This window comes from Lissotriton vulgaris, chromosome 1_1, assembly GCF_964263255.1.
Source record: "Lissotriton vulgaris chromosome 1_1, aLisVul1.2, whole genome shotgun sequence".
Lineage (NCBI taxonomy): Eukaryota > Metazoa > Chordata > Amphibia > Caudata > Salamandridae > Lissotriton > Lissotriton vulgaris.
In genome coordinates, this window is record NC_141685.1 from 918,248,554 (window position 1) to 918,263,145 (window position 14,592).

The following is a 14,592-nucleotide window of genomic DNA, read 5'->3' on the forward strand; positions in this document are numbered from 1 at the left end:
TGGAACTCGCTGTCTTCATCTCTAAGAATGATTACAGAAGAAACGAAATTCAGGAAACTACTTAAAACACATCTCTTTGAATGAGCTGCTTTGTTTCAGGCACTATGTGATGGACTTTGACCTTCAGCGGTAGGCCCATCGGGTAGCCATGTGCTTTAGAATTCCCTTGCATAGCATAGCATACTTTGTTTCCCTCTACATTTATTTACCTAAACATCAGGTCTTTGTTTTCCCCAGCTTCTTTCCTTGTACGAAGATGCTGTACTTTTAGATTCCCAGTCCCTTAATTTTCCAGTAAAATCATCTCTGCTCGCTTTCTCATATTAAGCTGCTGTTTTGTTTCTGTCTTACTTTTCTTTTAAAGTTCTTGTCCGAATTGGTTTTCTGTTCCTTTCTGTGTCTGATTAATCTGCCAGTTTCTGCAACAACATCCTCTCTTTATAAGAGTACTAGCAGCCCGTCCCGACCTTGTCCGGGAGCAATCAGGCTTCAAACTTCCCCGCGCTCCTGTCCGCTCCACGCTGCAACCCCACACTCACCTACGTCAGCCCACAGCAGGCGCTGCCGCTCTTCAACCTCAAACTTCATTTTCCTCAGCCCGCTCTAGTCCGCCAAAGTTAACCGCCACCTTCAGGGCCCCTAATCAACCGCACACGGGTCGCTCCAGTCCGCCTAAGTTTACCGCTCCTCCCCGCGCTTCACCTTCCTCAGCCCGCTCCAGACCACCACCTTCTGGGCCCCCAATCAGCTGCACAAGACCCGCTCCAGTCTGCCAAAGTTTACCGCTCCTCCCCGCGCTTCACCTTCCTCAGCCCGCTCCAGTCCGCCAAAGTTCACCGCTCCTCCCCGCGCTTCACATACCTCAGCACGCTCCAGTCCGCCAAAGTTCACCGCTCCTGTCCACCGCTCCTCCCCGCACTCCTGATGATGTCAGCACGCACGTCGTTAGCGCCCACGGCCGGTGCTACTTCCAAGGGACTACTTTTTTTTTAACGTATATTTTTTAAAGAACATATATTTTGTTGTGGTATGTAGCCTATGTCACTCTGCAGACCCTGACAATTCCAATAATGTATTGGGTGTTTGGCTTTGTGCAGTGGTTCTCGAGTTTACCTGCCTCAAAGGTTCACAGTTCTCGCTTTATAATAGTAGTTTAGATCTTAAACAGCTTGTTTTTTCCTGATCTCTTTTGCATAAAAATTGCCTATTTGTTGTCTTGCTTTCATTTGTTTTCTGCTGCTTTTCTATCAACCACATTTTGGGTTGCAGCTGGTGCCCAATTTGGAGAGATTGTTTTTACCCATTGAAGATAGGGGCTATGGGCTGCGACTCTCAAATTATTACACTACATATGCTTTTTGTCATTCCTGTGTATAGATGGGGTTTTTGAGGAGAGAAGGTGAGGGGTCCCTGCCGCTCTCTGCCATATTTTACACAAGGAGAGAGAGACAGATGTAAGGGGATGGTGACCGGGTAGGAGAATGTTTTGTAGGACCTTGTACTCTGTGATACACATTAGGCTGTCTGTATTATATCCAGGACTTTCCTGTAAACAGATGTGCAGACTTCCTTTATTTGATGCTCGCACAAGAGTAATCTGCTTTAGTTGTTCTTTTCTGATTGCAGTGGGCATTTGTGGGTGGGGAATAGTCAAGGGCTTGGCTTTAAATCCTCACAATATGAACTGTGTCCGTGTATTAGAAAGGAAGGGAGCTTTTCTCCCTCCTTCCTTCCTTCAAATGGCCTCCAGTTTGTATTGATTTCTGTCAATTCTCTTCTGCGATCTCACTGTTTTTCTTTCTTTATCTTTCTTTCTCTCTACATCCCTCTCTCCCTCTTTATTTTTTATAATTTCCCTTTCTCTAAATCTGTTTTATGCATTTTCTGTTTTTGTCTTTCTTTCTTTTTCCACTTGTTATCCTTCCGTTTATCCTTACTACTCTCTCCCCGTCTGTTTTTTTTGCTCCCTTTATCTCTTCTAATTGCTCCCCCCTTGTCTTTTTACTGTGTCCATTTAGCACTAGTAGCCTTTATTTCTTATCAATGACCTCTAAAGAGTAGGTGTCTTCTATTTGGGATGTACAGCATTGCAGTGGAATGGCAGGCGGAAGCCTGGCACCTGCCGGCCCTCCTCTTACCATTATGGTTAGAACTGGTCATAAAAAAACTCTGAAATTCACTTAAAACAGTTACAGTGACATCATGGTTGCAAAACAAAACCGAAAAAAAACTTAAATGTGCGTCATGTTTTGTTTTATAATCAAAAACTCGCACACCACATGCAATGTTCAGAACCTCCCCTTTGATTGTATTGTATTGTATTGTAAGGGGTGCTTGTAGAGCGCACTGACACCATGGGTTTCCTGGCGCTGGTTGGAAGTAGAGGGGACAGAGGGACTAACCAGATTGGGGGAAAAGCCAGGTTTTTAAGGACTTACGAAAGAGAGTCAAAGAGTTAGAGGTTTTAAGAGGAAGAGGAAAAGAGTTCCAGAGCTTGGGGGCCAGGTATGCAAATCTCCGGCCTCCAGATCTGCAGAGCTTGTAAGAGGGGACAGTCAAGAAGTGAAGATGAGAGGATCTCAAGTTCCGGGATGGGCAATAGGGTCTGATGAGAGATTTCACGAAGGCGGGACAGGGCCCAACTAACGACTTGAAGATGAGGCAGCCGATCTTGAAGGCTGCCCTTGAGGTGACAGGGAGCCAGTGGAGTTTGGCAAGGAGGGGCCTGGCGGATTGCCACTTCGGGATCCCTAGGGCCAGTTTCGCCGCTTGATTTTGAACCGCTTGCAGTCTAGCCACCGATGTTTTGGGCAGACCGTGATAGATCGCGTTTGAAAAATCTAAGCGGGAGAGGACGAGGGCCATGATGACCTGCAGGAGGGCATCAGGTGTAAGGAGGTATGCCACTTTCCTAATCCTGTGCAGCTGGTAGATACAGGACGAGACCACCGTCCCCACCTGCGGCCCAAGGGATAGAGCGGAGTCAATTGTGACCCCCAGACTCTTCACCGAGACCACGGGAGTGGGAGAGGGACCAAGTTCCGCCGGCCAGAATTGTGGCCCCCAGAAGGTGGCGCTCCTACCGGGAAGGAGGAGCTCCGTCTTACCGGGGTTCAATTTTAGCTGGTTGTGGCCCATCCACTGGAGGATGTGGGACATAACTGCCTGGAAGTTGGGAATAGCAGAAGGGGAATTAAGAGAAAAGATGAGTTGCAGGTCGTCCGCGTAGTTAAACACGGTGACGTCCCACTGCCTCAAAGAAAGAAGAAGGGGCGAAGATAAAGATTGAAAAGAAGAGGGGATAAGAAAGAACCCTGGGGGACCCCGCAGGGCGAGTGCTCCCTGGGAGCCCTGAAGGTGCCCAGACTGAGGGTCTGAGACCTGCCGGTCAGGAAGGATTTGACCCAGGCCAACGCCAGGCCTTGGATGCCAGCCTGCTCGACACGGTGGAGGAGGATGTTATGATCCACCGTGTCGAAGGCGGCTGACAGATCTAATAATACCAAGGCCTGGGGGGTACCCTTGTCAACACCGTCTCTCAAGTTGATGTGGCAGGTTCTATTACAAACATTATAAATCACCTTAGAACTCTGATTATATGTCACATTACCATTAACACTATAAACAAGATGACTCTGAATATACTAATATTCATTGGTTACAATATTTATTATAGAATTATTTGCATTTTTTTACATGTTGGTATAAATAGTGTGAGGGCATAATCATTACAATTCTGGGTTTTGACCCGCTTGCCTTTATCCCATGTGCATTACAGTGTGTTGACCTATACAACTTGTTGTTATAACACAAAGGGCTTTACAACACATGCCTTTAGCCTTTACTGTACGGTGTGTGTTATATATATATATATATATATATATATATATATATATATATATATATATATATATATATATATATATATATATATATATATATATATATAGATATAGATATAGATATAGATATAGATATAGATAGATAGATGGAAAGATGGATAGATGGATAGATGGATAGTTGGATAGTATTGCCTCCCAGACTACCAGCACAACCGGTCGTCATATACAGGAAAGGTTTATCTATGCGCACGCAAACTGTCAAATCCAGTCCTGAGTTGTCCACTGCCAAAATGTAGCTACAACCAAAGCAAGGGTTTACTAAATGCTCTACATGTAGAGCGTGCGGGTTCGGGGTAAGCACCACACACTATTCTACACCATTCAGCCCTGATAAAATAGCCATTCAGGGAAATTTCAATTGCAAGACGGAATTTGTGGTTTATATTCTGACATGCTTCTGAAGATATGTGGGTTGCACCAAGCTGCAGATGCATGTCAGAATTTTGCAGCATTTCCGAGCCATCGTCGATAATGACTCTACCTATCCAGTGGCTCGCCATTTCAAGCAGGTACACAACAACAATCTTAACTGCTTGAGATATTTTGTAGTGGGAGCCTTTCCTAAACTTCGTAGAGGGGGAGACAGAGAAAAAATGTTAAGGCAGATGGAGTCTAAAATGATCTTAAGTTGGACAGCAAGTTTCCATATGGCCTCAACACACGGAGGACTTGCATAATTTTCTATAAATAGTCAATTAAGCCTGGACCAAACTAGCTGAGTTCACCCTAAGGTTTGGTACCCGAGTTCCCCTGGACTTCTGTCAATACTAGAAAAATTTGTTTTGAATATGAATTTGTTCTCGCTGCGGCCTCTCTAATTGTTTAAGGCTCGCATTTTTGCACATTCTCTTTTTGTGATATAGTATTTTAACTATGGTAATTTTTGCACTTCACTTTAGCAGCTTATATATGTACTTAGGGTAGCACTTTAGCACTTTAAATGGAATTTGCGTGGTTTGTACTATGCCAATTGTTGAGGTCAATTTCAATACATAGGTGAAATGTGGCTAGGTAGGGATTAATCCAACTATATCAGCATTTATGCAGTGAGAAGGGCATCGAAAGATGGAGCATACATGGTCAATTGTTTGCACAGAGTGACAGTTTACAGTACGAGATGCGTTGGTTTGCACATGCATTTGGGTCACAAATAAGATTAATTAATTTTGATGATTTAATATTTGTGGCCGAACATTGTTTTTTACTCTCAAATACTTAATCCATGGGTTTTATTGTATTTATACAAGGACATATCATCGTGATGCACTTTATATGGTGGTTTTTCAATATAACATTGAGTTTACATCTATACCATGTTCATACCATCTTTTCGTGTATATATATATATTATCAGTTGCAGTATATTTGAACTATGTGCACTTTAAACCATTTATGGTAAAACTATTGTATGTTTTTGGGAATATGAGCCACTACGATATTGGTTAAGAAAACAGACTCTACCACCAGCAGAACAATGTGGCAGTGCGTTTTCTATGTTCATTATATTTGTTTTACCACGTGGTTTTAGGTCACAGCATATAAAAAAAGATGGCAAACTGCTTTCTCAGATATGTGATCAAGGGCAAGTGGTGCCCGAAATATATATATATATATATATATTTCAGGTTTGACACCCACAAAGCCCCTGTTCAGGGGAGGGCAGGAACCCTCCCTTTTTCCTCTACCCACATATCTAAAATCATAAAATCACCCTTGCCTCTACCCACCCCATAACTCTATATTCACTGTTGCCCCATTTACCTCTACCCACCCCTAAACCCTAAAATCACCCTTACCTCTCTCTACCCACCCTTAAAACCACCAATTCTTCCCTTTACTTCTTCCCACATCTTAACCCTGTTAAAAAAAAAATAACATTAAAAGAATGTTATTTCAGAATATATGTACTTCCCTGCAGAGTAAAGTGCCTGGTGGCAAGGGATGCGTGTTGAAAGTAAAAAACTTGTTAGAATCCCACACCTGTGGTGTACTGTTGTAATTATATGGTAAAATGTGTGGGTGCATCTTTCATATCTGCAAAAAATACCTTGAACACAGCATAATTTGGAGACAGACAAATGAAGAACCCTAAAGCTTCTGGTCTCATATTTGCAGATTTATCCAAGATCGTAATTGTCCAAGAAAACCCCTGAAACTGGTTTCGCCCGAATGCAATCTCAAGAGAATGGGTCTGAGTTAGATGCAGGGAATAATTGTCCACAGGGATTTACCCTAATGGGCAAGCGGCCCCTCCCCCAAGGAACAATTACCCATCTGTTCAGGCTTAGGTCAGCTTAATTGTTTGTACAAGCTGTTCCATCTCATGGTCTCCAAAGCGCTCCCTGTGCAGACTTCGCACTGTCCAGGATCACACATGAGACCTTATTTGATCCCTGACTATGGTGATGCTATCAACAGACCCTACCTGATGCCAGATGTAGTGTCCTGCTGGACACGTTCTAGTGTTCCGCCTGCTGTTACCCTACACTGTACACCCACCCATCACAGGTGTCACCGGTCCGGTGACCCTGCTAATAAAAGGGGCCAGGCGCACGTGCCCTGGCCAGTTCCATTACCCAACTACAGCGTGTCTGTGTGGTCATTTGCAGAGCATGAGGGCCTAGAGCCCACGACACTACCCCGCCCACCCCTCTCAGCAAACTTGTGACAAAGATTAGCTGCTGCTGAGTTGATTTAATTGATAACTCTTTGGTCAGAGACCGAAGGAGAGTAGCACAGGGGGACCAAATCGTAAGGAAAATAGCGCGTGGACCTATTTTCATAACAAATCACAGTGAAGTGTCACGTAGTGATGTAAGAAGAGACGTCATGCCCGTATAATAATTCTCATTTAAAAGGTCAAGGGTCTATTTTTATGAAAACAAAAAATGTATTAGCACAAAATATTGTGAAAAGAACATTTTTGTTTTTGCTTTTTACACATCACAAGTATTTTTACACTTATCAATTTGAAATAAGGTCGCAAATGGCTGAAAGTGACTATATTTTCGAACAGAGGTGTGGAGCGCCTAAGTGACATGTTTACATTGCCCTCAGTAGATAAATAAAAAGTGTTGTGAATTTGTGTGTTTTTTTCTGTTGGTATTTTTTATCGCGCCTCAAAGCACAAACTTGCCTCACATTTGCAGTTCTTTACGCTATAGAAGCGTTGACATTGTCAAGTTCTCTGTCCTCAGATACCAGATTAAAAGATTCTCTCTCCTGTTCTATTTTCACAAATAAAGGGGGTGCTGTCAGTGGCCTGGAGGTTTGCAAACATTCTGAGGCCTGGCTTTGCAAATGCTAGCAGCTGCAGTGATGGGGCAGAAGGTGACTCTTCTCAGGCGTAGAGGAACGGAGTCCCCTTTCTAAAAAAAGAATGGGGTACTCTATCCACCCTCGACTTATGCACTGTAGAAGAAGTTACACCACTTCTGTGAATCGGCTTTAATATACACTGCTCCTAAAGAAAGGAAGATGGTCGGATACTCACTAATTCATACGTTTTCAGAGTACACTCGGTATCCAGCCATAGGCTACATTAAATAACATAATCTTAGCGAGGCTAGTTAGAAAAGGGGATGTTAACAGTTCAATTCCTCAAAGATTCTGACATTTACCAATCAAAAATTCCGTTTAACATTAAGATTGGCACATCGAAAGTTAATGTTTTTTCTATTCCTTGACGAATAAGATTAAACTCTGTTGAGGACTTCAGTTCTGTCCCCTGAGAAATCATTCCCTATTACTTTTAAGGAATTTGCGTTATTTTTATTTTAAAAAGCCCTGCTGCCTACTTGTGGTTTTATTGATAAGAAAAGCAGATAGGGATATGTGATAAGGACATGATTCATTTCAAAATCTTGACAGAGAATTTCGGAAAATGTATATACAATAATTGAGGAAAGCTGTCAACGAGAGCTCACTAGATTGAGCGCAGTGGTGACTTTATTGTAAACAGTGCCTGGCTTCCCTGAAGTGTGTGCAAAGGGTCAAGATGGACCTTCGAATATATGTCTTAATCTCTCCTCCATGCCCTAGTTAAATCTTACATGTACACATTATTTAAGTAATAGAGAGCATAACCTGATTTCGAGACTAGTACATGTTCTCCGCTACCACAAATGGATACCCATCGTCAGACAGATTGAAACGATAATTTGTTAAATTGGAGTAAGGCCAATGAGAGGCATGAAAGACATCGTAGTCTAAGAAAAGAATTGCACCAATGTATGGGAATTGTGGTAGGAAGAGTATACACCCCTATGCAAACAGGAGAAACGTTGTCTCTCTATCTGTCCATCCATAGAGAGATACCAATGTTTCAATAGTATTTTAAGTAAATGTTCAGTGTTCCCTATAAAAAACTGTGTATGTGCAGGAGAGGGTGCATGCAGGGACTGCAGGGTTGATAATAGGTTTCCCCACCAGCAGTTTTCTCTGAGGGTTTTGCAGGCTCCTTGTGTTTCCTTCGGGGATCTAAAATCCCTGACAGTTTTTTTTATTGAAGAAGATAATTGGCTTTTAGGTAGACATTTGAATATGACCATTTTATACACTCCCCATAAAGTTGCAAGTCAAAGTGGGTATATTTTTATCTGGTGCTGTTGGCTCCCAGGCATGGTTGCTCATCAAAATCAATTATTTTCCTTTACAATCAACATATACCTACCTAACTCGTGTGTTTCGAGCTTCCCCTCAGCCCTTCCTCATGGTTTCAGGTTCACCATTATGGTTGCAGGACTGAAATGCCCTATAGTTTTCCAGGCTTTTTTTAAAAAAAGGTGCTGATTGAGCACATCCATGAATTCATTGGAAGAGCAAAGCAGCACTGTATACCTTGTCAACGAAACTGTCATAACAACTAGCAATTACACTTTATGAATTGATCAAAACTTGTCCTTGCTTCCTGTCTTATCCACACACTGAGATTCTGAACACACCTGTTTCTCTTGTAGCATGCTAGAATAGGGAGTGACATGAACAACCAATCAGAAGTGTGTACTTGGTGGCCCGCAAGCCCACCCCACAACACAGTGTGAACTCTTTTACCCTAAAGATTTGTACATGTTTATAAAAATACGGTTTGAGTTTAGGTGACTTGAATAACTCTTAAACCCAAAAACTTGCGGGCCTGAACTGTTCAGATGTTGAATGGGACAACGAAATGTGCTTCTCTGATGGGAAGTGAAAGAAGAAAGACTTTTTGGTGATTTCATTTGGTTCCATATATATATATCTTATTCCATTTTGTGAGGTCCTTCAGATCCGAGAACAATGTCTTTTCCGGTCCTTTGCTGTCTGGAAATCTGTAGTAATGACTTGCTTCTGATCACAGACTGGCTCAAATTATCCGATTTGCTGTACGTTGGAAGATGTAATGGTGGCAATTTCTAGCTTGGACTTCTCATGCAGTGTGACACTCCCCGGGTGAGTGATGTGTGGATGTGTTGACTTCCTTGTGTAAATGTCCAGTTAATGGCAAAGCAGTACTGAGTTTTTAATCCCAGTTTTTGGCAAATACTGGAATGATAAATGCTAAGACAGGGTTTCACCAAGACTTCGGATAGATTCTATTCGAAAATATACAATCAAAAAATCTTGACTTAAATATGTTATATAGGCATGCGTCAATTAGAGAAGCGGACTTGTTGGTTCCTTTTGCTTTTGTAATCTGTTGAGGGGAAGGGAGAATGTTCATATTGCAGCTGACAATATTCCCTCCTGTTACAGCTGCCATAGTCACAGCAAGATGTTTTACCTCCTTGACAAGACAATAATTAGCAATTCAGATGTGGTACCCAGCAGTAACATTCGCAGTCACACATATACACCTTCCAGCTTTGGTGAAGGAGGTCTAACGGACTGGTCTGACTATGAGAGATAGATCACATCTACTTCACTTCTCTTATTTGGAAGACTCAGCGGTCCCGTAAGTTTCCAGTGCCTTTTAACAAGTGACGGCCATCTTGAACTGAGTTTGAAAGCTCACTGTCCACCAGTGCAGTCTCTTTCACTTGCTCTAGGTGACTATCATGCAGAGCTCCCACTGTCTGCACTAGCTGGAGTTTCTTCAATAATGTACTGAGAGCAGCCAGATGGCTCCATCTACACAACACCAAGAAAGCAGGGTTGGGTAAGCAATTTGATGGGTCAGATATCAAGAGAAGTAAGTTCATACATAGTAGGGAAGCCATGCCCTGACCTCAGCTTAACCTACAGTTGCCTCCTATTTGAGATCGTAGTGGTGAAAAGTGTGGGTGAATTTGACAAGAGGAGTGAACCTAGCTACCCCTCTCATTTGGCTTTCAGCCTTCCCTCCTGTGTGCTTCCAACCCTCTCTGTGACCCATCAGTGAGGACATCATTCATGTTAAAGGAAAAGCTCTACTGCTCACACCCATCCATCCAACTACTTCAGATGAGTTCTTGAACAGTGCGATGACGACTGCCTCTCTGATATCTCTCAAAGAGTCGTACATACATACCGGTGTTATTAGTATAGCTGGCCACATCCTCTCCCACCTTTGGAAGCGGTCATGTCAAGAGAGATTTCTAGAGGAAAACAGTCAAATCCTTGTGAAGAGTTGCAATCAGACTTCTATACAACAAGCTGCTTGGCACCCTGTACGGGCCCGACTGTTATAAAACTTGTGTAGTATTTTAGAAGCTATTTGGCAGGCCTAGGTGAATCTAATGGTGTAAAGTGACTTGAGAATTTCCTGGCACGACACATCAGCTTGTGGCCTACTTATGGATTGAAATCCATTAGTCAGGAAATACGGTGGAAGGGAAGCCCAGAGTGGCGTGTAAAATTTGTCCCGCTATTTATTTTCCAATTGGGTAGTATCTTGTCTGAAAATGTATTGTTTAAGATCAGCCCCATGTATTTCTAACTAGGCTGGTGAGCATTGTGAAGACCATGCTGCTGTACATCGTGTTGTTTGGAGCATTTGTATAGTGCTGCATAGCATCACAGGGCCCTGTAATGCTTCTGGGTGACTGTGAAAGAGACTGCTCTACTTGTTGTACCTGGCTGGTAGAGTATGGGTTGATAAAGTGGCCTATGTGGGATGAATAGAGCTCCTTGTCTGAGATTTGAAGGTGGACTTCATTTCCTGTTGGGGCGAATTTGTGGTTGCCCATAAGCAGGTCTTGAAGCAAAGTCCTGTAAAACAAATGCACGATTCCTTGTGGGTAGGTATGCAGGTGCAGGTACTCCGAATGTGTGCTAGCTTGGTAGTTCGTGATCTGGTTGTCTGGTGTGTACGGGAAGCAGTGGGTGTGCGGTGTGAAGTCTGCAGAGATGGTGCTGCTGCAATGGTGTAGCTGTGCTTATGCATGGAATGCAGCAATAAAGTGTCAGATTTGTACAGTAGTGAAACCAGATATGTAACATAATCTGGCCGAAGCATGGCTGTGTTTGGGGCAGCCAGGTCTCCTGAATTCAAGACAGGAGTCTGTGATCTCTATTCTTCCTGGGAGTGAGTTGCAGAGCTTTGCTGTCATGGTTTCCTCCATAATACAGGTGGTCACTTATAGTACCTCGACAAGTATTCCCACGAATTACAGACCAAACTTTCCAGTTTCTTCATTTGCACCTCTTGTTTTACTTCCAGGAAGGTAGAACTTCCATCTGGGTGCCAGGAGAGGTGCCAGGGACTACCACAGGCCCGTGGGCAATCCATGTCTCAATGGGCTAGTAAAAAATGAAAATATTGACCATATGTAAAATATTTGTAACACATTGATTTGTATCCTTTTGTTTGAGTAAGATGCCATTGTTTTCCAACTCGGTCATTCTCATTTAATCGACTTCAGGAGGATGAACGGATACGTCAGTACTTTTTGGGTACAAAAATTGACATGTGCGTTAGACACACAGTGCAGGGACGGGTGCACAGTTAACTGGGCCTTAATACAGCTACTCAGGGTGTCCTTAGTAAACCGATAACACAAGATTTATGGCCTAATTAGATCTTCCTTCAAAATGCAGGTGCAACTTGTGGATCCGCTAATTGCTTTAGTGCAGTGCACAATTTCCAAGTGATTCTGAGTTTGACAGCTCGGAACGTGAAATAATGTGCTCACAATTCAAATTCCAATGTGTGGAAGTCGACCTTTTGCTCTGTGCGCCCATGTATTTTGCAGCAGTTTGTACCAACATCACATTACAGGGGGGAAATTTGTGTTTTATTAGTAATTAGGTGTGTGCAAAATTATATACTTTTGTTTAGTGAAATTTCACAAAATTCCGTAAAATTACTATTTTAATGTGATTTCTCACGTAACTTTATTCGTACAAGTCTGTGCTTTGCGTAAAAAAAAGTCTTGCAAGATACCTGTAGGAGGCTGGTTGGAACAGAAAGTTAAGAATAGAAATGATGCACATTTCGCTTAACATAAAGTTCACAAAGTTATGAAGTTCACCACTCTAAATACAATGTTGCCCAGGTCTACTTGTAATCCTGCTTTAGACACAGATGCGCGTTTGCACCCAAAATGGGATTGAAGGCCGCACTGTGGTTGGGCCAACTGTATTGGGGCCCCCTTCCATATATTTTAGGCTCCATCAATGGCGCGCGCGGGCCTCTGGATCAATTCCTGTTTGCGCTGTAGGATGAGGGAACACACTGCAGAGATGCAGGGACGGGCCTTATCCCAGACCTGTCATCACGCGGTGCTTTTTTTGGAAACACATTGAGGGGAGAGATGGCCGTTCTGGCCACGGGTGCGTGTGGGACGGGAAGCACGTGGAAACTGTTGTGTCTGCTTCTCGGCGGAGGTGAGAAGCGCGACAGAAGCTGCTGCTCAGCCCACGCAGAGCTTTCGGCGCCAGAATTAACTTCTCACACCTCTTCCTGGAGCAGACTGCGGTTCTGGGTGCAGGCAGGCCGCATCCGCCGCCGCTAGAGTGCTGCGCCAAGGGGCGCGCTAATGCGCGGGGGTGACTGTGCGCGAGCGGCCCTGGCTGCTGCCGAGATTTTCGGAAGTAGTGCCCTCTGTCAAATTGCAATTCTGATCTTATTCCTTTCCGCTTTTAATTTTCAATTTTAATATCCCGTTTTCGGTGAGATAGCATGGCGGCACCCTGCGCTGGCTGCAGGTATGTGAATTTAACCTGTAGACCAGAGGATAGGACCTGGCCGGGCCTTAATTTGTCTCTCTTTATTCTCAGGTCGATGCAAATAATGTGTTTGAATTGTGCCTAAGTCTGCCCTGTTAGCAAGGTCCTTATGTATCAATGCATTTCCCCCTAGTCACAAAATGGGTAAAAGTCTTTCATACACCTGGCTGTAATTACTAGCTCCATCACTGTCTTCTTTGTCCTTTTGGTGTACCCATTTACCTACCTCCCATTCTGTTTCTAGCTCTCTCTGAACTTGTGTCTATCTGAATTTAGCCCCCAGAGGCAAAGTATCTCATCTGGACCTAGCCCCTCCTCCAGAGATCAGGTAATTTTACATTACTTCCTCGTCTCCCTCGACTAGATTTCTATCCTGCTTCCCTGGCTCTTCCTTTTCATCCCAAGATCAAGGAGTCTATTTTCAAAGGTTGGATGGAGCTGGATCAATTCCAGATCAATTCCAGATTCCAAGATGTCCCCAGAAGTCCTATTCTTTGGTGGAAGCAGACGCTGTACTGCCTCAGTCCATTAACGTGGACTCTATTTTGGCTCCCCTCCTTGGCAGATCATCATTAAACCCCGATGACTGTTCTCCATCGGGCCTGACAGACAAAAAAGTGGACACTGGCCTAAGGCACTGTCCTGGGGCTGTAGATTTGGTCTTGTGGCAGCATCCTAGGCTGGTGTAACTTCACAATCCTTGATAAAGGATTTTGACACTCTTGCAGAAGCTATGTAGGAGCGTGTAGATGTTTCGGACATCCTGTCCCTTTTGAGGACAAGAAGCTCTTCGGCAACCAACTGGACCACATGATTAGGAAATCATTCAAAGACAAATGAACATGCCTGTTTGTATAAAGCATCTGCTGGGAAGGGCTTCAGACCCTGGTCCAGAGGTGCCAGGAATTGTCCCACGAAAGACTCTTTTAAGTCTAATTCTGCTAAACATTGTAAATGCCAACTCCATAAATCAGGGAGGTCGCAGGATGGGACCAATAAGGCAAGTCCCATTGACACAGCACTCCTAGCGATGCCAGTCCTCCAAGCTCGGATGTGGTGGGAGGAAGGCTCAAGGACTTGTTCCTCAAGTGGGTGATCTCTATCACAGATTGTTGGGTTCTGAATAGTGGTGGCACGCCTAGGGCGTTCTGAGGGACGGTGAGGCGGGTTGGGGGAAGGCCAGGATGGGGGAGTAGTAAACTCGGACATACGTCGGAACAGGGAAAGTAATTATTACGTTCCTCCGTATGTCTGAGTTTACTAACCCCCACCCTGCCCCTCCCCCAACCCGCCTCACTGCCCGAAGCACGCACTATGCAAGCCGCCACTGGTTCTGAACATCATTTTGGACTGGTACTTTATAGAGTTCGACTGCCTCCTGACTCAGGGTTCATTCCTACTCCTGTCCCCAGAGATCCTGTTCAGAGGAAGGCCTTGTGGGATGGGTCTTCAATGGTGCTGCACAAAAAGGCAATACTTCCTGTTGCCCAGGACGAACAGGGTTAGGGGTGTATTCCATACTCTGGTTGGTGCAAAAAGTCTTAGGGTGTCTTCATCCTGTACT

At 43.9% G+C, this 14,592-nt stretch overlaps 1 protein-coding gene across 3 annotated transcripts in view; it reads left to right on the forward strand.

Moving 5' to 3' along the window:
- The window catches only part of PDE4A (phosphodiesterase 4A), a 1,006,014-nt gene that overhangs the window by 814,293 nt on the left and 177,129 nt on the right, over positions 1–14,592 (forward strand). The gene's annotated exons all lie outside the window — the stretch shown is intronic.